Raw genomic sequence first — 26,378 nt, forward strand, 5'->3', positions numbered from 1 at the left:
TGCCCTCCCCCCATTCCACCCACATCTTACCAGTGAATTTGAATTGCCCCCCTCCCACCCCACCTCTCCAGTGCGTTGCTAAGTTACAGAAGACAATTAGGACCAGCTTTGGGAGCTCTTTGCCATTCCAGTCACGAACAGCTCTTTCTAGCTCCCCTTTCTTTCCCTGGGAGTGGTAGGGGAATGCTTGTTCAACTATAATGGAGAAAAACCTCTCCTGTTCAGAGCAGGCGGCAGAGGTGGCTTTTCATCCCACGGCTCTCGCAAACTGCACAAGTGGGCAGACACCGCTCAATCGGATCCAGCCCTCTTAAGAAAATGTCTGAAAAGCCATTGTATACCTGCACACCGGGCTGTCTACCGAGGGAAGCAGTTAAGCTCCCCTTTGGAAGTAGTGGCAGAGAAGCGCTGTCCCTGCTGGGGCTGGATCCGGCTCCACTGCCAGTGCAGGCGGTCTGCCCGAAAGGTGGCTCCCTTTGCTTTCCAAAGTAACTATTGCAAGACAGATCAAACAAAAGCAGTTTTAATCTGCTCTGACTAATATCACAAACCGGCTCCCCCGCGCCAGTAATACGGTCCCCTGAGCAAATGAAGGCTCAGAAGAATGAGGAACTTGTACCGGCTGCCTCAGGGAGGTCAGTCCAGGGCAGCTGTCCTTTGCCCCAGAAGATTGCTAGTGACTTTCGGGGCCCAAATTGGTTAGATTGCCCGAGGAGGTAGACTCGGGTCATTCTGAGATGCCCAGCAGGCTGTTGCCACATACCCTTTTGTGCCCAAAGCGGGTATTACATTCTGACCTGTATTGTTTTTAAAACGCCAACTAGCACATTGGCTAAGGTTTACCTTGCAAATCACCCTGAGTTCTACTAATACCAGTGATGGAAGCAGGGCAAACCACATCTCTGGCTCAGCATAGCCGTGTGCCTCTGCATGAGGAGCATATCCTTTCCGATCTCAGAATCCTTACTTGATGAGGAGACAGTGAGTCAGACCTTGCAAAGATGGAAACACTGAAGCTGCTACATGTGAATGAGGAGCATAGAACCAGAGAGACAGCAGATGCTCAACCAGCAGCCGCGGACTTGGACCTGTCGGTCTAGATACCAATTTGATGCTTATGAAGAAAAGCTAGGCCAGGTTGTTTGAGAGCAACATGGCAGCTGACAGTCACCTAGGTAAGCATGTGACCTATGACCCACACAGGGAGAGTCTCCAGAGAAATGGGGCCCAGAGACTTATGGGAGCATCTTGTGTGTCTGCATGCAATGTAAAAAGCAGCTCGAGGCTCAACCCATGGAAACAGATGAGGAAAGTGGAGCAGACAGAAGACTAAGTAGAGGTACCACGGGCGACTCCTGTACTCTTAAGAACGGCACACAAGTTTTAAACGGTAAGATGCAAAGGGCAATTCGCAGCACAGAACAGCTGATATGTGCTTAAATATCCACTCACACGTGGGTGAATTAAAGGGGTAAATTAAAACAGGATAAAGATCTTGTGCAAGCTATTAGTGAATGTTGTATAATTAACCCTTCACTTTATATAAAAAGAAAAAAGTGGTTTCTAAAATGTGGTTTGGTTGTGTGTGTGTGTGTACACAAATCGAATTTTATTTATCAGTCCAATAGCAAAGACAAGGGGAATTCTCGTCCAGTCCTGGTTGATGTTGTAACTCATTTTATGGCCACGATCCTTAGCACAACGCTAGGCACGCAATGGACAGGAAGTAGATGTCAGTGAGTGAATAAAACAAAACTTATTACTATCCATGCTGGACGCTCCTCCCTGTGCTGGGCAGAACCTTGGGACTGAGTGAAAGAAGCGTGGGGGACTTCCTGGAGGCAAGGTATTTGTGGCTGTGACGGAGGAGGGAAAAAAAGGGTGATAGGAGCTGGCTTCCAGCCTCCAAGGAAGCCGCTCTTAGGAAGGAGCAAAGGCTGAAGCGAAACTGTCCTCACCAGCTCCTGTAGTGCCCAGTCAGGACTGGCCTTCTCAAAGACCGCAGCGTGCGAGAGAAGACGACTTCTGTTCCCTCTTGCTGACTTCTAGGGGGAGGTGTGAGGTACATCACACAGTGTAACTGATACCATGTGACAGCAAGGTCACAGGCCACATCCCAGACCTAATTGCACATTTAAGGGGGAAATCCTTTCTAAGTGACATGTGACACACCGAGGCTGATGGATTCCAGAGTCCAGCCTGGCCAGGCTCCATTCTCAACATCACATGTGTGCACAGGACCCGGACTTTCCCATGCTGCCCACGTCAGTGTCTCTGGAGTGAGAACATGCCATTTGAGCATTTCACTCTTTGTGAAGCAATGTGGCCTGTGACAGTGAGAAATAGCTAGGCTCAGTCCTCGGTCACTTATTCTAAGTTATTGGCATCCATGTAATCTCCCCAAAGTCCTTCTTCCAGAGCAGGGGACTTTCTAGCTTGCTGTTAGGTGCCTTTGTTTGTCTCTAGCAATAAAACTTGTTGGCACATCCTTTAAGGGTCTTATCCCAGCACTTCTGTTTGGACGTTCAGTCAGTGGAAGGAGATAGATGGTTAGGGTAAACTTTGTGGCTAAAAGGGTTCAGGATTTAAATTTGTCTGCTTTTGATAAAGAGCCCAAGAATTCCAGATTATTTCGGTCCTTTCGTTCTCCTTCAGTTTGGAGGTACCGAATTTTTCATATGAAATCTCTCATTTCTGTTTGGAAATAACGGAATCTTGAAAACTAAAGATCTGGCCTTAAGCAGGAAAAGCCGATAGATCATCACTTGAGAGTCAGGGGGAGCATTTGGCTCTGTGATTGATTGTAAACAGCATGTAGATGTCCTGGAGCCACACTGTCCTCATGGGAGACTCTGAAGGAGGCACACAGGATGAGTAGACTAAGGGGGTGGCAGCCAGTGGTCCAAAGACTGGAGCTAGCAAATTCAGATGGTACCCTGGAAGTTTTAGGTTCCTTCTTATGGTGCAGGACAGAGAAAGGGAAGAGGAGGGGAGAAAAGGAGAAGGAAACAACTCACTGTAGTGAAGAATTGGTTCCGGAACGGCCCCTGTCTCACCTTGTGAGTACCAAAGCCAGAAAATGCTGAAATCCCTTATATAAAATGGAATTGTATTGGCACAGAACCTATGCACGGCCTCTCATGCTGTTAATCTCTATACCGTTTACAATGCTAACACATAGAAACCTGTATAAGACAGTGCTGGGCTGTATTGCTTGGGAAATGATGACAGGAACACGGGTCTGTTCACATTCAATGTCGGCACAGCTCTTTCCTCTGAGTATTTTTGAGTCTGTGATTGGTTGACTCCCAGGTGCAGAAGCTTTGGGTACGGAGTGCTGACTATATGTGGGGGAAGGCATACTAATTAGCTTGGCTGTAGTAGCCACAGTTGGCATGTCTACCAAATCAGGGATGTCAGAACTTCATGTGGTACATCTTAAAATACACACAATTGAGAAGTAAAGACCAGTAACGGACTGGCTTCTGCGCAGCTAGCCCTGCCAAGGCGACTTAGCCAGAGTCTCTCAGATAGAAAAGGCCAGACCAGCAGTCTGCCTTCTCCCTGCTCTGGCCTCTCACTGACTCTTGCTGCACAGAAGGATGGCAGAGTGATCTTTGCAAAGAGGAACTTGGCTCATATCCTCCCTCCCTAAAGCTGCAGATGCAAATAAAACTCTGAGGTCTTTGTAGGGCCCTGGGCAACCTGATCCTTGTTTATTAGACAGTGTCATTTCACACACCAGTTTTTGACTACGGTCTGGTCCCCATACCCCAGGGCCTTTGCTCTACAGCCTGCAATGCTCTACTTCCCATCTTGCCCTGCCTCTTCCGCATCTTCTAGTCCTCAGGTCAGTGACATTTCCTCTGAGAACTCCTCCCTGATTCTCTGATTAGATCAAATCCATCCACTGTCATTGCGAACCACAGGCCTCCCTTAGGAGACTTGCCCATGGTAGGGATGACTTGATAGCATGGTTTACTAAGCAAAACGGAAATTCGGGTGAAGCTGAATCCATCTTCCAGATGAGTCCACAGGACCTAGCGCAGTAAGGAAGGATGCTGGACGAGCCAGGGGATGATAGTGTGAACAAACTGGTCCTGAACTCTCATCACATCACAGGATGACAGACTCGGGCTGCAGATAGGAAAGCCACATGTGCTTGGCTGGGCAGCTGAGCTCAGAATTACACATTTAAGAGAGTGACGTTACCAACTAAGGTGACGAATGGCTCCACAGTTAAAACAAATGGTGTCACCTGATTTCCAAGGGTCTCAGCAGCTGGGCACTGTGCAGCCGGACACTGTATAGGAGCTATACACATGTTATATACAGAGGTTAAATGTGTAGACTTGAGGTCACGTTGTTGGGAACAGACAAAAAGCACCTTGTCATGAGTACTGCCATTTTGACTTTGGATTCCATTTTTACCTGTAGGATAAAAATCAAGCTCAGGTTCCCAGGCTCTAGAAGAGCTGGGAACCTTCCAATAGCTGACCCACCTCCTCCTTAAACCATAGTTTAGAAATAGTCATTACGCATCTTTAGTTCTCTAGAAACATTATGGCTGTTCCTAACACCAGAAAGAAGAAATGAATCTGATTGGTTGGACTGAAAAGCTTGAATTGTATATCGGTTGACAATGATGGAACACTCAAGGAAGCCCCCAATCTCTAAATCCTGATTGGTAAAAATTCTAACTGTAACTTGGCAACAAATGTTTGCAATTTTTGTGCTTAAATACTTGCTTCAGCTGGCATTTAAGGCTGCTGTTCTGCTCCCAAGTATGTTCTGCGGCCCTGATTGTTTAGCTCCCTCCCCTTCCCATCTTCTTTTGTAATGCCCTGAATTAAATCTTGCCTTGAGGTAACTCCTTGTGTCTGCTCAGGTCGAAGCACCCAGATCTGTGGTCTCGTTTATAAAATGAGATAATAACATCATTCACAGAATGTTCACTGTGAAACTTAATCGAGCTAACACCTGTAAATTTCCTTGCACCAACATTAAAGTGCTGTGGCTCTTACTTCCATCCCCATAAAAATTGAAGCTCATGAAATTCCCTGTTTTGTTAGGATCCTGGAGAAATTCCACAAGAGACCACCATCCACATATGCAATCAATAAGAGCGTTTATTATTCCAGCAAGCTGGGACCCCGCCATCCCACATAAAGGCAAGATGGTGATGACCCCAAGAGGGATGTATGGGGTCCTTTAAAGCATCGCAAAGGGGAATGTCTAAGGAAGTTAGCTTATCTTAGATATGATTGGCCTAAACAAGTGGAAATCATGCTAGTAACTTATAATTGGCCAGAGCTACAACTATGTTCATAGTCCATTATTCACAACAGTCAAAAAGGTGGAAAAATCTAAAAGTCTTTCAGTAGATAGTGGTTGAAGAAATGCAATGGAATATGACTTGATCTTTAAAAAGTAGGAAATCTAGTGCACTCCCCAGCATGGTGAACTTTGAGTCTATTATGATGAACAGTGTAAGCCACTTACAAAACAACAGATGCTGGGCAATTCCATTTGTGTGAGGCACCCAGAGTTGTCAAATTTAGAAAGAGAAAGCAGAATCAAGGCCGCCAGGGCCTGGGAGCTGGAGAGTTGCTTAAGTGGCAAAACATTTCAGTTTTATGAGACCAAAGAGTCCTGGAGATATCAGCATGAACGTATGGGGATATTGTTGAACTGCACACTTACAAATGGCTAAGAAATAACAGTGCATTTTATGCTACATTTTACCATGACATGTTTTAAAAGTGGTAAGTGAGAGTTACGACTGGGATAAACAGAGAGGGCGCAGCATCTGTGCAGTAAGGGAGGGTGTTGGGGGGTGGGGTCCTGCTCACCCTCAAGATTGCCCACATAGACCTGGCTATGTAGAATCCATGTACTATAAGGGGAGCTCAATCCACAGCTTGTTGATATCCATAGAAACCTGGGTATCCTTTAAGACCCCTTTCTACCTCGCCCTCTCCTGTGTTCCTTAGGGTCCTCAGACGGACAATTTGTGACAAAGTGGAAGAACCATGCCATGGATGTCACACACGTCCCAGTGTGAGGTCAGATCAAGAGACACCTGCATTAGCTGCCACTCACACCAGCTAGGATGAGTTCTTCTGCCCAGTTCCTGAAATGGAATACCTGATGCAAAAATGGAAACTTCATATGGTCAAGTTGCGGGCAGAAAGTTACCATAGCTGGCTGGGCCTTGGATGAGAAGGACGCTGGTAAAATGAGTTTTCTGGATTTCTGTCTTGGGGTAGTAGGATTCATAAATCTGGGGACATTTTTAAATAGCAAGGAGAAAAGTGCAGAGTACTACCACACACAAGGAGTAGACCTTGGAAACCACAGATAACACCAAAACCTATTTTTGTTCCTATTTACAATACATCCATGGCTAAGTTTAGTTCATAAAGAACAGTAAGAGACAAACAACAGTGGGTAATAATAAAATACAACCACAGTCACCTTATAATAAGAGCTATATGAGCATGGACTGTCTTTTCAAAATAGCTCCTTATACACATCTTTGAGTAATGGTGTGAGAAGACATGTTGGCTGCGTGACCAGCAAAGTGGTCAAATGATACAGGCATGTGACAGTGTCTAGCTACTATGTGCCACTTGAAAATTAGCACCACAGTGTCCATATAGTCACTCCCATAACCCAGACTGAGTAACATACACAGTATACAGATGCCAGGCAGAGAAGGAGTCATGTTCAAGTTGTGTTAGAGTGGGACAGAACAGGATTTCATCACAGTATTCAAGGTGGAGTGCCATTTAAAACTTATTAGTTCTGGAATTTTCTATTTAATATTTTCAGAGGGCAGATGACCATGGGTAAGCACATAGTTTATACTTAATAGCCATGATCTTATCTAGAAAAACAATGCTTTCATCATTATCTAAGACAGAAAAACATGGCGTGATAACATAAATGTGCACACTGGTTCAGCTTGAGAGATTAGATCAAGAGCTCAGGAGCTGTTGTACATCAGTTTTAGGGCTGCTTGTACCTGCTAAAGAGTTGGCTCCAGAAACACTCAAGGAGTTTATAAAGGGGAAGGAGGCAGCCACGGATATCAGAAGAGCCATAAAAAAACATAGGTGGACATGGTGGCACACACATGTCATCCCAGCACTTGGGAGGCTGAGGCAGGATGATCCCTAATTCCAGGCCAGCTTGGGCTAGAGCCTGTCACAAACAAATAAGCACATAGGAAAGCTACCAGGAGAGCCAGCAGGGGAGTGACCTGAGGGAGCAGGCTCTGGGAATATTATTGCTCATGCAGACACTGAAGCCGAGGAAGAAAGGCATCTCACATTCAGCCAGGAGGCCACTGGTGAGATTGCAGAGCACAGCTATGGTAGAATCACAGGGATGATGTAGAATTTCAGGGACTGAGGTGGGCAGACAAAGGAACAAATCTAAGCAAGCACACCATGAAGGGTATCCCTCACAGAGACAAGAAAGGGCAGTTTCATTAATTTCTACTGATAAAACACATTACCACTGTAGTTTTTTTTGAGGGCCCGCCACCCAGCTTTCAAATAAATGCACAGAGACTTAATCTTACTTAGAAATGCCCGGCCTTAACTTGACTTGTTTCTAGTTAGTTTTTCTAACTTAAAGTATCCTGTTTCTCTTTAACCATGTTTTGCCTTTGGGCTTTTTACCTTTCTTTATTCTATATTATCTTTTCTTTCCTTCTTACTACATGACTGGCTGTGTGACTGGCCCCTGGCATCTGCCTCTCCTTCTCCTTTTCTTGCTCCTCCCTCTTCTGTCTTAGATTTTTCCTCCTATTTATTCTCTGTGCCCATCAGCCCCGCCTATCCTTTCTCCTGCCTTGCTATTGACCATTCAGCTCTTTATTAAATCAATCAGGTGTTTTAGGCAGGCAAATTAACACAGCATCACAGAGTTAAACAAATGCAACATAAAAGAACGCAACACATCTTTGCATCATTAAACAAATATTCCACAGCATAAATGAATGCAACACATCTTAAACTAATAGTCCACAACATACCACAAACTGGATAATGTATAAAGAAAGGCTTTCTTTGGTTCTTAGTTCTGACCCATGGTCAAGGAGCTGATACAGTGATGGGTCTTACATTGGTGGGTCCCAGGAAGCACACAGTAGCACATGGCAGGGACTATGTGAATACCTGTCCACTTGTGTTCTACAGATCCACTGGGGGACAACCCTTGAACCCCCTAATCACTGACTGGATGAATGAGTGAGTCCCCCCATTAGGGAAGAGCTCTAATTGCCTCTTAACGAACCACTGCTTGTGGTGGAGATTAAACGTCAACCTAAGTGTCAGAGAAGACAAACCATGGTCCAACCACAGTGGAGATGGAGCGGTGGTCTGCAGCAGATAAACTTCATAGCCAGTGTCCACCCTGCCATTAGCACACAGCAGGGGGTCAACCAGTGGGGGATCAAACAATCCCGATCCAACTTTAACGTCATTTCATGTGTCCTGCTCATATACGCTCCTGGTTTTCCGTTTGCCTGTCTGCGATAGCCCATTGGACTTACTCAGACACGGGGACTGTAAAGATGGTTCAGTAAATAGTAGCTTTGGAAAATGAACACCTAAAAAGAAACAACAGCTTCAACAACTATCTGGGGGAGTTCTTCAAAATAAAATTGGAGCTGGTGGTATGGCTTATAGTAGATTTGCCCAGAATATGTGAGGTTGTAGTCTCAATCCTCAGCACCAGCAAACGAAAGTGAATTTGCATCAGCCATTCTAGAGATTCCTGTTTTGTTTTTCTATAGTTAGTTACAGCCATTTCCTATGATTCTTAAAATAATTAGTTTGACAGAGAACAACTTTGTTTTCCCCTCACACACGTGTGTTCATCTTTGCACTTTCTCCAGTTAACTCCTATAGTGGTCTTGACTAAGCACACATGCTTATGTTCTATGAAGAATGAGAAATGGGCACACGGATGGACTTTCTGGTTAGAAAGCATGTGCTACATGTTTCACTATGCCGAGAGAACCAGCACTAACCTGCCATGATGGGCTATCGGGCCTGTCTCTTTAAGTCTGAGATCTCCAAGAGCATCGGGGGTGGATGTCTGAAAGTACACCCAGAGAGAATTCCCTTACTCATAAATTCTTTAAAGCCTTGCATTGCCAAAACTTTTATTAACACAAACACAGAGTGCCCAGGCCTGTAGGCCAAAAACCATGTGAGCAGCAACGCCATGGGTCTCCTCTTCTCTAAACACCACTGCAGGCAGAGCAGCAAACATCTGTCGGCAACAATACCAGCAGAGGACACCAAACCTGACCGGTACAGTTAATTCTCATCAGTGGTTATAGTGGTGCCCAATGTGTATTGGACTGTGTAACAACACCTTGTACATTGGTAGTTTACAGACTATGGAAGATGATTTCTCAGTTCAGAGACTTGAGGTCTAAGATCAAGGAGCTAGCAGATGTGATATCTGATGAGGACCCACTTTCTGGGTTAGCTTCCCTGTTATTTTGCTTTATGTAAAAGGGTGAAACAAAATCAAGAAGAGGGTGGGCCTCTCTTCCTACAGAGGGCATGGGAGGAGTCCTGGGCACTGAGGCAAGCTTTGCATAAACAGTGTACTTGAGTGGTGACCAACTACCAGTTCAGGGGAGGAGGTGAAGTGCTTGGTGAGGATGCAGACATGCCTGCCTTTCCTGAAATGAGGACTTCAGGGGGCTCTGGTCATGTCTTGGAGGGCAGGCTGCTGAGGCACATGGGACAGGAGAGATGAGCCTTCAGGAGAGGAAGGTCATTGTCTGGATGCTTTGCATCAGGTCATAGATGAATAGTTATAATGGCTAAAACTGGATAATTGTGATAGCTGCCTATAACCCCAGCCACTCAGGAAGCAGTGACAAGGACCCCCCAGGGCAAGCTGGTTAGCTAGACTGAATTTGATGAGTTCCACAGGTTCAGTGAAAGGTCTTGCCTCAATAAATACAGTGAAAAGCAATTGAGGAAGAGAACGATGTCCACTTCAGGTCTCTACATGAACATGTACACATATGTGTATACACCCATATTTTGGTGTACTTTGCTATGACCAAGGCAATTTATAGAAGAAAGGATTTATTTGGGGCCTACAATTCCAGAGGGTTAGAGCCTGTGACCATCATGGTAGAGAGCAAGGCAGCAGGCAGGCAGGCATGGCACTGGAGCAGTAGCAGAGGCTTACATCTTGATCCACAAACACAAGGCAAAGAGAGCTAACTGGGAATGGTGTGAGCTTTTGAAACCTCAAAGCCTGCCCCCAGTAGCACATCTCCTCCAACAAAGCCACACCTCCCAATCCTTCCCAAATAGTTCCTCCAACTGGGGACCAAGCATTCAAATATATGAGCCTATTGGGTCTATTTTCACTCAAACCCTTGCATCCACACATGCAAACACACATACCACACAGCATACAGATATGTATGCAAAAAGGGAAGTAACAGTGACTCGATAAGAATGTAAAGAAATGTATATGTTAATTAGCTTTATTTGGTCACTTCAAAACAATTTACTGTGCATGATAAATATGCACAATTTGATGTGTAAATTAAAAGGAGATTAACAGTTGAGTCACTCATTCTCCCCATGAACACTTTGAGTGCTTTCCCTGTGCTACTGGGGGACTGGCAAGGAGGATGCAGTGTGAAAAAGGCTCAGGGCATGACCTACTGGAGAATAAAAGCTGAGAGAAGCAGGCAGATAAGGGAATGAAGTGGGCCTGGGCTACTACCTTAAGGAGAATGGTTCAATAGGCATGATATTTAAGCGAAAAAACTGAGCAGAGTGGAGAGAGCCGTGGGGGCGGGAGGAGGGTGCAGCCCTCCTGTCAATCAGAATTGAGGTGCTGGAACACCATGCATGAGGCAAGCAGGAGAAGGGAGGCAGGAAGGAGCAGAAGCCCTGACCCACATTCTGGCCTTGGTGATGAGCACAGTGCAAGGCCAATGTCTTGCTAGGGTAGCCTTAAAGAAGGTCTGGCTTTCCGTGGCAGATTTGCTCTGGTGTGCTGGGGCAGGCTGTTTGCAGTGGTCAGTCCACCCGTACCTAGGGAGACACAAGTTCCCCAGGTCTCTCAGAGGCAGTGTGGCATCAAGATCAGTAGCTTTCTAGGGATTAGTTGGCAATAGTCGCTGACTGTGGGTTTGACTTCTAAAACTGGTCAACATCTCAGAAAGCAGAAGTGTTCCTGGGTTGGATGTGGTAGCAGCAACAGGCAACCTCTGCCGTGATGGGCTCTCCAGGCCAAGTATCCACCATCCATCTGCAGACAAAAAAGCCCCAGCCCTCTGAAAAGTGCATCTAAGTGAGGGTAGACTATGGGGTGTGGAGTGTTACCCCTGTTGTAGTGAAAGGCCTTCCTGTTCAGGACTGCTGCCACATAGACCCCAAGGAAGGGGTAGAAAGTGTGTCCCTCATCCTCTGCTTGGTCCCAGGCTCCATCCAGGCCTGCAAGGTTCAGCAGTGAGAGGTAATCAGGAGGGCCAGGGGCTGCTGATGGCACGACCGTGACCTTAGCCAGAACAGAACCCACCAGAAACTCACAGTCAATGGCAGCTACCAGAATATCTTTCTGGTCAAGCCAATCAAAGTTTAGACATTCTGTGGGAGGCCAGCTCCCACCTTTTAAAGGGTTCTTATGAGGAAGAGAGAGGGATAAGAAACTTTTAGATAAAAAGATAGCTAAGAGCAGAAAGACAGAAACACAGGATAGCTTTGGGAGGACCTGGATCAAAACCCACCAGCCCCTTCTGCCTCTTCAAAGGGCCTTTTTATAACAATGCCAAAGGGTGGAGCAAAAGACCTTTCCCTTGCTAGATCAAAGCACACCGCACAGCCAAGTGCAGACCCTTCCAAACACCTGGTAACCATGCCCGTGACCAAATCATCTCCTTATGCAGCCCTGCTGGGTAAAGCGAGCTCAGATCTCACTAGGAAACCTCTGTGGGTCTCTACAACATTCTGATTACTCTAATAGTTAATCCTGAAAAGGAACCACGGGGAATGGATGCCGACAGATGCAGGCATGAAGCCAGGGCACACCCACACAGCATGCCCACATACACCTGCAACCTCTGTGGAGTGCAAGTATGTTAGAGTTTGAATATGAATCATCCCCAGCAGGCTCATCTATTGAACATTTGGTCCCAGGGTGGAGGCAGTTTGGGGAGGCTGTGGAATGGTTTGCACATGGAGCCTACCTAGCAAAGGTAGGGCTATGGTGGCTGGATTTACTGACTTCAATTTGGCCTGCATTCTACCTGAACTTCCTTTGTTTCTTGATCAGCTTGCTGAGATGTAAATAAGCTAGCTAATGGTCCATGGAGCCACTCCCACTAACACAACCAATGTACCGTGCTTCCCCCACGGTGAAACTAAACTAAGTTCTTCCTGGGGCCAGGGATGTGGCAATGCAAGGATGAGGACCAAAGCTCAGATCCTTAGAACCCACATAAAATGCCTGAGTAGGCATGTCCGCCTGCCCGTGACTCCAGCCTGGGAAGAGGGAAGTAAGATCCCCACAGCAAATGAGACTAGCTGTCTCTGTGAGCTTTTGGGTTGATTAAGAGACCCTACATCAAAGAAGAAGATAGAAGAGCAATCAAGGATGATTCCTGACCTCAGTCTAGGCACCACATGTGTGCTCATGCACATCACCCTCATACACATGTTCCCCATACATGCAAACATGTATACACATATGCACGCACACACTTGCACACAGTTACATACATGCACAGAAACACACGCACATACACTCACACATGCATGCACGTGAACATGCATCTGTGAAAATGGAGAAAGAAAAAAAAAGTTCTTCCTCTCTTAAGTTACCTCAGTTGGGTAAGAATTAGTACTTAGTGTCATGAAGCCAGGAAGCAAGTCCCTTGTTCCCTGATGTGACCTACCGAGGGAGTCCGGTAATTCTAAGAATGTGGATAGTTGGAGCCAAATAGGGACTCTTTTGTTATGCAGCTCAACACTCTCTGCTTAGCAAATAAGAAAGGTGAACCATGTATAGAAAAGGTGACCAGGCTCAAAGACCTTCAGGAGTGGCAGGGCTGGCTGGATGATGGCATCCTTTGAGTGCCCAGGCTCCTGGCACCCAGAGTCGTCAGAAGAAGCCAGTTCTGGTTCTCTGCCCTCCACTTTTCTCTACCTGGCATGAACCCGAGCTGCTCACCTTTCCTCAAAATATCCCAGCCGCTCCCAGGCCTTCCCTTCTGAGTTCCTGTTCATTCAACATGGCATTCTTAGCATGGGGCTAAGTATCTTAGGCTTTTCACAGAACAATGTCCACATTAAGAAGCAATAATTGTGCTGTTTGGGCATTAATGCTGCATGCCTGTAGTCCCAGCCCATGAACAGTGCAGGTGGGAGAATCCTAAATTTGAGGTTAGCCTGGGCTAAATATTGAGATTCTGTCTCAGAAAACAACAAACAAACAAATGAATGAATTAATAAGTGAACAAACAAGAAACCATACTGTTCAAAAGATCATCCTAAAGCAATCTGCAAAGTAGCTATACACATGTGCATGATCACTGTCAACACTCCTCCGTCAGTGGGTTTCGTCTCCCTCCATCCAGTGACATTTCATTGCTCATGACACCTCTAGAACTTTTCTAGATAGCAATTTGTTTTTAATTTTCTGGTGCTGGCAATTGACTCCAGGGCATGGTGCATACTCAGCATGTGCTTTACACTGAATATACCCTAACCCTTGATATAGTCCTTGAGTCAAAAGTTCACAAGTTCAGTCTTGGCTCTGGATGAAAATGGCTGGCTGTGTGACTGCAGGAGAGAGTTACCAACCACAGCTGCAAAGGGAAACTGCTATTCAATGTTCAAAACTGATGGGAGGGGCAACTGAGATGATCAAAGTGCCCATCCTCACATAGAATGGCCTCAAAAATACTTTCTGCCTCCCTCTTTTGGACATCATTCTCAGATACAGCTGTTGTTCAAATCTTAGATGGTCTTTTAATAAAAAACCTGGAGCCAGATATTGGGGTGAAAGCTGAACGATCAGAGAAGCAGAGCAAGCCACAGCCACCACCTATTACCTCACCAACTCCATGAATCCTCTGACTGAAATCCTCTGAGTCTTCACCAGAAAGGGTCTCAGCTGAATTGCCTTAGTTCCTGTTTCTTCATGCCTTATATAACTTTCTCCACCTTGTCTCACTTCCTGGGATTAAAGGTGTGTGTGCTTCCCAGTACTGAGATTAAAGGTGTGTGCCACCACTGTCTGGCTCTATTTCCAGTGTGACCTTGAACTCACAGAGATCCAAATGGATCTCTGCCTCCTGAGTAATAGGATTAAAGGTGTGTGCCACCACTGTCTGGCCTCTATGTCTAATCTAGTAGCTGGCTCTATCCTCTGATCCTCTGGCAAGCTTTATTAGGATATACAATATATCACCACATACTGCAGTTCACATAAATGTAGGGTTGACCAAGGAATACTTTAAAGGTTTGTGTGGTGGTTTAAATGAGAATGGCCCACATGCGCTCATTCATGTCTTTGAATACTTGGTACCCAGCTGGTGGAACTGTTTGAGAAGGCTTAGGAGGTGTGGCTTTGTTGGAGAAGGTATGTCACCGGGGGTGGGCTTTGAGGTTTCAAAAGTCCATGTCAGATCCAGTTTCAACTGTTCTCTGCTTTTTGCCTGCAGATCAGGATGTAAGCAAGCTCTCAGTTACTGTGCCATGCCTGCTTGCCTGCTGCCACACTGCCTACCATGATGGTTGTGGATTTACTATCCCTCTGAAACTGTAAGCAAGTCCCCAATTAAATGTTTTTTAAAAAATAAGTAGCATTTGTCATGTTGTCTCTTCACAGCAGTAGAATAGTAACTAAGACAATGTGTGAGGTTGAAAGCTATCTGGAAAGGTTTGAAAATAAATGTGCTAAACTATAAGTTAACTAGAGACCACATACAAAATATCATCATCATCATCATCATCATCATCATCATCATCATCATGACTATCATCATCACCATCACCATCATCACCACCATCATCATCACTACCATCATCCTCATCACTATCATCACCATCATCGTTGCCATCATCATCAACATCACTATCACCATCATCATCAACCTCCTCCTTATCATCATCATCAGGTTTTTGATACAAGGTTTCACTCTATAGCTCAGACTGGCCTATAAATAACCACATGCCCAGGCTGGCTTCAAATTCACAGTGATCTCCTGCCTAAGCCTCCCAAGGACTGGGATTATAGGTGTGAGCCACCATGGTCTGCAACATACATCATAAAAGAACAAGTCACTTCTTCCTCAAGTTGGCTATTCTTCACTGGTATGCCATGCTTTACTAAACTTAAAAATAATCCAGCAGTAAGTAATTTAGATTTTGTAATCATGTAGGTATTTTGCAAGTCAGGGGTTTCAAACCAAAAGAAATTTTTAAGTTAATAGTTTCTTCTGTTAGAATTTCTAAGTCATCAATTACATGATAAATAACATGTTAAGTAACATGTAATCCTTAAGAAGTGAAGATAAGTCTAACGTAAGTAAGTCTAATAAGGCTTTCTTTCATCCTGTGTACGTCAGTGGCCCATGGCAAGAGGCCTAGATGCCTTCTATTTTGACTCCATTCCCTCAATTGTAAAATGGGAACTTCAGAATTACCCTATCAAAGGAATGGAGTGAAGACTGATTTCATAGGTGCTCCTTCATTTCTGATGGGGTCATGTCCCCATAAACCCAATACATAGGTTGTTGAAAACATTACAGGTTAGGGCACCTAACCTGCTGAGTATCCCAGCATAGCCGGGCCACTCAAATGTGCTCAGAACACTTCCACTCACCCACAGTTGGTCAATTTACCAAACGCAAAGCTTGCTTTTTACTAAAATGTTGGCTCTCTCATGTGATTTACTTAATACTGTACATTCTTTAAAAATCTGAGCAAAGGGAACCATGTAAGGCTGGAGAACACCTGTCATTAAGTTGTCACAGTCCTGGAGTTCAGAGGCGTTTCTGTCACCACCACTGCTTTGGTCTGATACCCACAGGGCAGCAGGATATGCCGAAGTTTCCTATCCTGGAACCCTGCATTCCCTTATGATTGACAGCCTCATCCTATGTAAGCTTTCTGGTTCTGGCTTCGCAGAAAGCAACAACAAACCCAAGCATCACTGAAATAATGCAAAAATAAATGAGCAGAAAGAATGTCTTCCCAGGACCACCACCCATGGAACCACCGCAGGGAAGCAAGGAGCCAGGGGCCATGGGTTTGGGTGGGCCTGGAGCTTGTCCTGCCCGGTGAACATTACTGGGCTGGAAGCAGTTTGTCAAGTTTGAATTTGACTTTGAACATTTCTCTTTCTATTTCTGTAGCTTTTTGCCATGGGGTCTATGAAGTGAAAATTCAACAGTGGGATTTTGGCGCCACAGTGTGTGCCAAGATCCAGAGCAACCACAGAGAGGGCATTGCTGTTGACCTCAGGCTTCCTCTCCACCCATTTATCCTCCCTGATCTTCCAAGGGGATCCTCTGGCTACGAACCTCACTCTCACCCCACCCCTTGGCAGGCCTGGTTTAGAGTCCTGGTATCAGAGGAAGGAAAAAAGTTTTGACACATACATGTGGTTTGGAAATTCCAAAAAGGCCGGCACGCGAGCCTTCAGCAATTTACATTTGAGGTCATAGTGGGAGACTAGGGATGTAGAATTTATGGTCCAATGGGATAAATCAAATCCCTGCTCTGGATCAGAGTTTTCTGTGCCCTAGATTGTCAGACATTCTTGGAGGATGCTTCCAAGCACGAGTTTGACAAGCTCAGGGTTACAGGACTCTGAGAAGATGCCCAGTTAATACTGGATGTACTGATGCCTTTGAGTGCAACAGAAAAACACATTACCAGAAGCAAAGAGACACTGTTGCAGACAGAAAGAGAAAATTCAAGAATTCCACAGAAGAATCAAATACCTGCAACAAGACGACAAGGTGCCAAAGACCGAGGAAATGGCTGGATGAAGAGGTGCCCTTCCCCACACACACCCAAATGACCAAGCATCCCGAGGATGCTGAAAGTCTCAGTAGTAGATAAGGAAAGACACTCCCTTTTGCTTGAAGAGCTTGCAGGGAAATTGAACCCCTGTCCAGCTCAGTGGGGGAATCTTGTCAGCCACACATGGCAATTTCCTCATTGACCCTTCACTGTTCTCTCAAAGCAAAGCCACCAGAATACAGAAATCATGAACAGTCAGGTTTAAGTATGGTGCTGGTTGGTTTTTGTCAACCTGACACAAACCTAGACATATTTGGGAAGAGAGAATCTTAACTGAGAAAGTGCCTTCACAAGATTGGCCTAGAGCAAGCCTGTGGGGTTTGTCTTGATTAAAGATTGATATGGGAGGGTCCTGTCCACTGTGGGTGGTACCACCCCTAGGCTGATGGTCCAGGGTTGTACAAGAAAGCAGGTTGAGCAAGCCATGAGGAGCAAGGCAGTAAGCAGCACCCCTCCATAGCCTCTGCATCAGCTCCTGCTTCCAGGTCCCTACTCTGATTTCCTTTGATGATGGACTGTGATGCGAAATGTCATCTGAAATAAACCCTTCCCTCCCCAAGTTGATTTTGGTTATGGCGTTCATCGCAGCAACAGAAACACTAACTGAGACAAGCACCATGCCTGCTGAGATCAGAGGGTGAGCCTTCCACAAGAAGCCCACCCTGTGCACCTGTGTAAGACAGCCGCATGTCTATGTATTCTCTCCTGTGTGCTGGAATTGAGCAAACTCTGGGGCACAGCAGTTCAGATAACCCAGAGCTCAAACTGCGGAGGAAAAGAAAGAGCAGAACAAGTAATCACGTGACACCAAGGACAGGAAGTAATCACGTGACACCAAAGACAACTAGAGTGCTTTGGGCGTCTGTGGAGGAAGCTTCATGACTTGCATGGAAATAGAGGAACAAACCCAAGGTTGAGTTTATTCTAAATACCTCAAAATGTGTCCTAGAGCTCATTCAAGTGGATACCACCTCGAAGCCATTCCAGGCTCTTGGTTTCTTCATCATTCCCGATTTTACCTTCCCCTACCCATCTGACAAAAAATGACTGTTTCCCTTCATTTGATTGTTTCAATATCCATGACTTGCTGAAGATATCCCATCCTCCTACAGCCAAGTAGAGAAGGCATCTTAGGGATCACAGAGAAATGCGCTGGCTTCTTCCACCATTGAAATCTCTTAGGATACTTTCCAAATCATTCAACCTGATAACATTAATATAGGATATCTTCATAGCTCCTCGTGTATCAAACACCTAAAACTAACTTTCCACGGTCAAAGCCAACCTTGCAAAGACCATTTGTCTAAATGTGCCAGTTTATTCTGCTTGGTGCGTTGGGTATCAGAACTCCGCCAGCTGGGATAGTGCTCAGCAGAAAACATTTGACTTAGAAGTAGAACATTCCAGAGCATTTAAGGTTGGAAGTGATTTAGAGATCGTTCATTCCTTTCAGCCTTGGACACAAGAGGAGAGCTGGAGGAGGTGGGGTGACTGAGCCAAAGGCATCAGGCTGGTGGTGGTTAGCAGCACGTGAGGACTGACATGGGGCTGGTGTGGGGGGGACTCTCGGGGTTTTCTGGGACTGTCATAGAAAGCCTAGCGTCATGCCTGGCACACAGCTGCACACCGCACAGAATGTTGAAGTGAGCGACTAATTGCTGAAAGTACTCTAATGATGTCCAAGCCTGCACTAGAACATCTGCCCCACCATAGTCCAGTGACGTAGGTACTACTAACTGCCACCTGCCGAGGTAAGTAAGGGACCCAGCCTAAGATAATAGAGATAGAAAAGGGAGGGCCAGGATTTGGACCCAGGTGCAGCTATGATCTAGACACAGTGTTGTTCTGATTAAGAGAGGATGAATACTCAACAGTATGTGTATCAATGAAGAAACAGGAGGGGCCTGGGGAAACTACTCGGGATCCCTAAAGGTGAGATGTGAGCAGTACACATGCATGAAATCACAAGGTGGTGCTTTGTAGCACATGCACAGTGCAGCATGAGAACCCCAGGCCCTACATGCAACACACAGCCCCGGGGCTGATGGGGACCATAGTTTACACAACCTAATCCTCAAAGGCTGTGTAAGATAAGACAGGGCACAGCATTTCTGTTCTTAACCGGTACTGCTTTCTCCACAGACATTTTGAATGATGAAGGTGAATGCACAGTCAGAGTAACTCCCCTCTGGAAGGGGCTTGCTAAAGTTGCTTGTTTTTAAGTGCTGGAGGGCATATCATCAGAGGGATTAGCAGGAGCCCTGCGCCTTCTGTCAGCATTCTGATCCTCACGCGACCGACCGCACGTCTCCGGCTGCTGACCTGGGAAGGCCTCTGCTGGCAGGCTGGGATTTTAGTGTCTCACATTGCTACCTCTGAGAGCAGTTTAGCAATTAATTATTCCCAGGAAACCTCGTAACTAAAAGCTCATTTTGTTAAGCTTGACACGTGTCTATTCACGGTGACTGCAAAGTGCATTTGGGGACCTCTGCGGTCCCATCATGAGTAGTTTTTCTTCCTGGCTAATGGTCTGGACCTGGACCTGTGGGATTAGACACGTGGTCCCTAGTATGTGCTCTTCAGTGTGACAAGAATGGAGCCTCTCTGGCACAGGGAGAGCATGAGGGCCCTTCAAGGTGTTTTTGAATTATATAAATAATATATATATATATATATATGTGTGTGTGTGTGTGTGTGTGTGTGTGTGTGTATGTGTATAAGTGGTATATATATATATATATATACACTTTGTTCCTTTTTGTGGCAGGAATTTTCAGAAAGGTGTGTGTGTGTGTGTGTGTGTGTGTGTGTGTGTGTGTGTGTGTGTGTGTATGTGTGCATTCATTCCATGGGGACACATAGAGGTCAGAGGCCAATGTCAGGCATTGTCTCCTTTCACTCTAGGTCACAGGGGTCAAACTCATATCAGGGTAACCCCTGGCTATAGTTTGTATCTGGACTGACCCCCAGAAGCCCGTGAGTTAGAGCTTGGTTGGTAGCTTGGCGCTACTGAACTTGGTGGAGCCTGGTTAAGAAGTGGAATGGACTGGGAGGTGTTCATTGAAGGTGTGTCCACAGGGATAGCGAGACCTCAGTCTCTTCCTCGTTTTCATTTTCACTCCTGCCTGGGAGCTGAGCATGTTTGCTCTATCACGCACTGGTACCCAAAGCGACTGGGCCAACCATGAGTTGAAGTTGTGATCTAACCTAAACCTTTGCCTTTTATAAGTTGATTAGTTCACGTATTTTGTTACAGCAATGGAACGCTAACACATTCTTCTTTGTGGACTGTGAGGGCAGCATTTATTTTGTTTCCTGCATGGGCAAAGCTATTTAGGGCCCTCCCTCAGGCCACAGACACAGACAAGTTTGTCTGCTGTTACAGTTACATGACCTGCAGCTTAAGTACATAACCTATAGTAGTTCTTCCTCTGTGAGCTCAAGGATATCTAAAAGATCTCTTATAAATTTCTATCCACAGCACACCAGAATCAATCCCTGAGATTGGAAATGGTTCCTAGTCGGGTTTCAAACACACCAGAACAATTAAGGAACACTTTTTTTTTTTCTTTTTGTAACTCTCAAAATTTGAATCGGAATCACTGGCTGAGGCACCAGTCTACAAACAGCTAACCAACATTCCCTCCCTCTCACCCAGGGGGATAGGAAAAACCTCCACTCCCACCTCCAGACCTCAGCCCCGCAGGTGTGCGCGTCTGCGCCATCTAGTGTCCAGAGAGAGAAAATGCTCTGCAGAACAGCCAGAACCCTGTAGCCAGGTGAGCATAAAAGTGTTAGGTACTCAGCTGGGCCATCACTCTCTTTTCTTGGTACAATCTGGGGTAAGAATGGCTTGCCAGCTTTCATGTCCCTAACTTGGTGATGCTGGCTAAATCCTATAGGCCACTTCTACCTGAATACCGACATGCCGGGAGTCTATGCTAAACACCAGAGTGTGACAGTTTCAGGTGGTGGAGAGGCAGTCTCTCAGCGAACCATATTCACTAGGTGTTTTTATCCGAGGCTGTGACTTCCCTCAACTCTATAGCTTAGCCTTTATCAATTGTGATTGGGACTCTTGCTTTGAAAGCTCAGACAAATGAATGTCTTCTAAGATCGGTGACTACGAAGTAGAAGAAAACAGAAACATTCTTGCTACTCAGACATTTGGTGCTTAATATCTAAAGTAACAATGTCACAGAGGTAATAACTGTGCTGGAGCTACAGGCAGGTCTTATGGATCCACAATAAAAATACAAAGGACTAAGCTGGGTGGTGATGGCACACTCGGATCTCTGTGAGTTCAAGGCCATCCTGGGCTACAGAGTGAGTTCCAGGACAGGCTCCAAAGCTACACAGAGAAAACTTGTCTCAAAAAATAAAAAACAGAAAGGAAGAAAGAATGCAGAGGACTAGACGCAGCAGCAGGAGAGAGCGAGATTTAAAGAGAATCAGCAACTGGAGCCTCATGCAAGGTGAAGGGAAATAACAAAAGCCAGGGTTCTTAGTCCCAAAACAGCCCTACAGGAAATTCCATGGAACAATCTTCTGTGGAAAACAGGAGACGTGTTTTATAAATAATGAGGTGGGCAGGGCTGTGGGGAGACAAGGCGCCACAGCGGAAGAGCGGAGCCTGGGTGAGGATGGACCTTCCTGGCCGGAAGAAGAGACAGCAAGCATCTGGTGCAATGACGAGGTACGGAACATCAGGTGCTGCCCAGGAAACATCCTTTATACAGGTTAGTGTGTTTTACCTTGCCCAGACAGCTCCTTAAAGTAATTTCTCTTTGCATTTCCCTCCTCTCTCTCTCTCTCTCTCTCTCTCTCTCTCTCTCTCTCTCTCTCTCTCTCTCTCTCTCTCTCTCCTGTTCTCTTCTTCTCTCTTTTTTTCAGGTCTGTGTCCATGGAGACTGGTATTCACTGAGAAATGGGGAAGCAGGGAGAGAGGATCTAGAGGGGAGTCCTAACAAATAACCAGGATGATGTCTCTTGTGGTGGATTAAAAGGATGGAAAGTGTGCTTCAAATACATCTACACCGACACATATTTGCATACCTATTATCCTGTTTTAGTCAGGACCTTGAACGTTAGTGTTGGTCATGCAGAATTTCAATATTAAGCAGTGATGGCTGTAAAATCAGTGTGAGCCCCAGTGAGCCTGAGGGCCTCCAGAACCAGGCTTTGTCTCCAGTTCATCCATTTGGTGCTGCCTTAACAGCAGAGCTCTGAGGGACCCCAGAGGTCAAAGTGAGTGGAAAAAGCTAATCCCATCCTGAGGCCTTGGGCTGAGGGAGAGCACAGGTGCCCTGGGAAAGCTGAGTGGTCAGAGCTGCAAATGAGCCAGAGCTGAGGAGAGAGAACAAGCCCCGGAGCTCCCGTGAACCCCTGGCCAGCCACCTCTGTCTCATCTGTCCCCTCAGCACCCCGTTCCTCTGCCTTGTCCTCCAGGTCCCAGGAGCGTCTTCCACCTCAGCTCTTGATGGTACTATAATTTCCTTAATTTCTGCCCACCTTTCCCTCCTCTCCCTAAAACACCCACCTCTACCAGTTCTCTCATCTGACTCGTCTACGGAATCTTCTGAGCTCCACCCCTGACTATCAACAAGGAACATTCTCTAGATAGCTGTACTGTCCTGGCCAGTGAGGAGACAGGATACATCGTAAATACAACCATTTCCTTCTACCAGCCCTCGCTCTGGGAATGACCTTGTTGCTAAGTCTAGACTGTGTACGCACGTACTCAAGTACCTTCCCCTGGGGTGCCACCCTGGCTGTCACCCCAGAAGCCCCAAATAGGAGGTAAAGGGGACCCTAGAGGAGCACTTAGTGAAGCAGGTTAAGTCCAGGTGGCGTGACTGGAACAAGACAGGCTGGAGGCAGTTCACAGGGGATTTCGGAAATGCCAGCTGCAACACCATCCTGGTGGCTGTGGGTGCCACCAGGATGTGATGGGGAACACTTTCTTCAGTTCACATCTTCTTGGCACGTCAAGTGGACTCTGCACCCAGGTGGACCAAGATGCAAGGTGTCTGAAGTCTCAGGAGGGCAGCTCCAGCCGCTTCCTGTAGAGCCTCCATCAACTTTGTCCTTTCCACACACAGCTGGGAAAGGGCAGGGATGGGACTGATGGCCAGTGAGGGTCCAGAACCTGCCTTAGTTCACAATATATCCTCAGGTGAGAATGTTCTAGAAAAATCCTCTGGTAACACAATCTATGTGCTTGAGCACAAAATTCAGCAATGTTGGAGAGGAAGGTAGGCTTCCTAGCATGGGGAAGCAGCCCATTCTCACCCCTATTTTAACACCTTTCTGCTCTGCAAATGGCTGCAGTGTCTATAAGGCAGAGCCTAGTGACACACGGTGTGTGGCCTTTGCGCCCGCTCTGCCTGAGTTCCGGCTCTGAGTCGAAAGAGAGGCGCAGATGACATTCAGAAAGTTCATGGAAATCCTTTTTGCGTTCAAACTTCTGGCTGGGACACAGGTCAGAAAATGACCTCATCTCCTCTGGATCCTTGCCCAAGGCTGAGCCCTGGCAGCTGCCACCCTGTGCCCTGGTGCAGTTCTGGCTGGATACCAGCTGGGCTCTTTCCTTCTGTCCTGGCTGCTGGCCTCACTCAGGGACAGCAGCCCCTGGACGATCACTTCTGCGTCCGAGCCATCCTCGAAGTCTTACGCCGCCGCAGAAGGCGCCCGCTATTGTTTCGTTTGACTTGCTCTGTTTTGACAGCACCTCTTTTAGCAGGGACGTCTGACTCTTTATTTTTTTAATTTTATTTTGGTTTTTGTAGAACTTGCCAAGCAGGTAAATGTGGCTCTGGGGAAGTGACCTGTCAGCATGATCAGATTTCAAGGAAGCAGAGTACTCGGAGCCGGAGGACTTTAGTTTTCTGTAACAACTGTGGGCCAGCTATTGTTCTGTCCCGTTTTACACGTTTAATGCAAACAGTTTCTCAAACACAAGTGGGTTATAGCAATCCTTGAACTTCTCCAGGTGGTAGAAAGGCTGGAAAAGGTCTGCAGACGAGGTCAGTTGATTTGGCCCCACTCGGCTTGTGGATGCTCCTAAAGTTACTGTATGCTGGCGGCACGGTGAAGCGACTCCAGGGTATTCACACGTGTGGGGTAAAGGCCTCCATGACAAACAGGGTCTCTACCCTCCCTGCGACAGTGCACACACTTGGGGCATTAATGTTCTGAACAAATACGCAGCACAGTTGGCCCTTGCTATACATGGATTCTGCATCTGTGAATCCAACCAATCACACGCTGAAGAAATATTTTCTTAAAATCCTGTTTGTACTGAAACATGTCCACCAACTCCTGCCATTACTCCTTGGCCAATATGGTCTAATAACCATTTACACAGAGTTCACATTGTGTTGCAAATTGTAAGTTACCTAGAGAAGATGTCAAGTGTGAGAGGACGTCTGTGGGGGGGTACCTGTAAATATGCAGCCATTTCGGATGAGGGACTTGGGCATCTCTGGATTCTGGTGTGTTTGAGAGCCCTGGAACCAACCATATACACACATATACAGTAGGTTTTCCACAAAGACTCTTACGGTCAACATTGCCTAATTTGAACTAAAGCTATGTTCATTTTTAGTGTCCATCATGGCCATTTACAAGGCCCCGCATTGTCATTACTACTGCTATTGATACTTTACAGCAAAGGAAATCAACCACTATAGAGTCCTATAGGCTCCTCATCATGTTTGGGGTTAGAACTCAGACATTTTCCAGCCTTAATCCTAAAATGATGTAGCCAAGGACTTAACACTGTTGTCAGCTCCTGTCTTAATTCCCTTGTCTTACATCCTTTGGAGTTTTTTGTTGTTGTTGATATTTTTTGTCTTCTAGTTTCTTAAGATGAATTCTAACTTGTATTTTAAATTTTCTTTCCACATTAAAGACCGTGTTCAAAGCTATTTTGTCTAAAAACAACTTTTTGTGCACGCTATAGGTCTGTTGTGAGGTCTCTTGGTTTGTGTGTGTGTGTGTTCACTCACGCACCACCTGTGTGACTGCCCACAGAGGCCAGAAGAGGGCATTGGACACCCTGGAGCTGGATTTACAGGCAAGCGTGAGCCACTGTGTGGGTGCCGGGAACCAATCTCGGGTCCTTTGCATGAGCAGCAGGCGCTCTTAACCACAGGGCCGTCTTTCATCTCTTAGTTTTGCTCACTTGCTAAATAACACACTTTCAGCCTTGACTTTGTTTGCTCAGGGACATTTAATGAATGTACTTTGTTTTCTAAATATAGAAAATTGGGCCTTTCCATGATTTATCTATTTGGTAGGGGGTGATATGAGACAGATGATTCTAAAATCTAATTCCTTAAACTATTTGAAATGTCCTTCATCGTCAAGTTTCTGACTGAAGTTCACAAATGTCACAAAATTTATCTTTTGAAAGACAAAAAAAAATAAGGAAAAGTTATGTATTTTTAACTTTGTGGTGCAAATTTCTTTTGCATGATACTAAAATGCCTTAAGATCCTATTTGTCTTTGATTATTTGAGGTTAATTAATTTGAATTCTTCAATGGGAATACTTAAAGCATTCATTACGCCTGTGCTTTGTCACACTCTGTTTACATTTCTGTTGTTGCGCCGTATGTTTGGGCCTGTGTTGTTTGTCTATACAAGTGTCTTATTTATCGACGTGACATAATGTAACATTGAAAGTGCAGTAGGCCTGTCAATCATCTGGAAATTGCACATGAAATGCATAATGAGGCACCACACTGGCACATGATGCTTGAGAGGAAATGTAGGTATCAACCTGGTAGGCTAAGCCATGCCCGGTTAGCAGGTAAAATGTTACTTCTGGTATGTCTGTGAGGGTGTCTCCAGGAGAGACTGGTGTTTGAATAGTGGACTGAGCAAAGGAGATCGTCCTTCCCTAGTTTGAGTGAGCGCCATCCAGTCAAACAAGGGGGGGGGGGGTCACGCTTGGACAAAACAATAACAACAAACCCCACAATGAACAAGAGGGCGGAAGGAAGCCAGGCAGCTGGACTGCTCATCTGAACCTGTCCTGGGGTTGGTAATTCTAGTTCCTGGGCCTGTTGACTTGAGCCAGTACTTAGGGCACTGGCTTCCCTGTTCTCAGGCCTTTGGGTGAGGACCAGAAGCACATCATCAGCTTTCCTGGTCCTCTAGCTTGCAGATTACACTTCCTCAGACCTCACAGCTTTTACAACGGTAAAAGCTTTCTGTACATCTACACACAAATAGACAAACTGTATGTCTATATCCTGTTGGTTCTATTCCTCTGGAGACT

At 45.9% G+C, this 26,378-nt stretch overlaps 1 long non-coding RNA gene across 3 annotated transcripts; it reads left to right on the top strand.

Annotated features, from left to right (window-relative positions):
- The first annotated feature begins 207 nt into the window (after nt 1-207).
- On the top strand, nt 208-25,593 carry LOC128107308 (uncharacterized). Of its 3 annotated transcripts, XR_008217038.1 has the most exons (6): nt 208-1,390; nt 5,994-6,233; nt 14,726-14,825; nt 16,421-18,844; nt 20,575-21,832; nt 21,987-25,593. It is a non-coding gene; the product is annotated as an uncharacterized LOC128107308 (long non-coding RNA). The 3 variants fall into 3 exon arrangements; XR_008217036.1 differs by having other exon boundaries at nt 20,575-25,593; XR_008217037.1 differs by lacking the exons at nt 20,575-21,832; nt 21,987-25,593 and having other exon boundaries at nt 208-1,175; nt 16,421-19,769.
- The last annotated feature ends 785 nt before the right edge of the window (nt 25,594-26,378 follow it).

Source organism: Peromyscus californicus, unplaced genomic scaffold (genome assembly GCF_007827085.1).
Source record: "Peromyscus californicus insignis strain IS unplaced genomic scaffold, ASM782708v3 Scaffold_12__1_contigs__length_115047231, whole genome shotgun sequence".
NCBI lineage: Eukaryota > Metazoa > Chordata > Mammalia > Rodentia > Cricetidae > Peromyscus > Peromyscus californicus.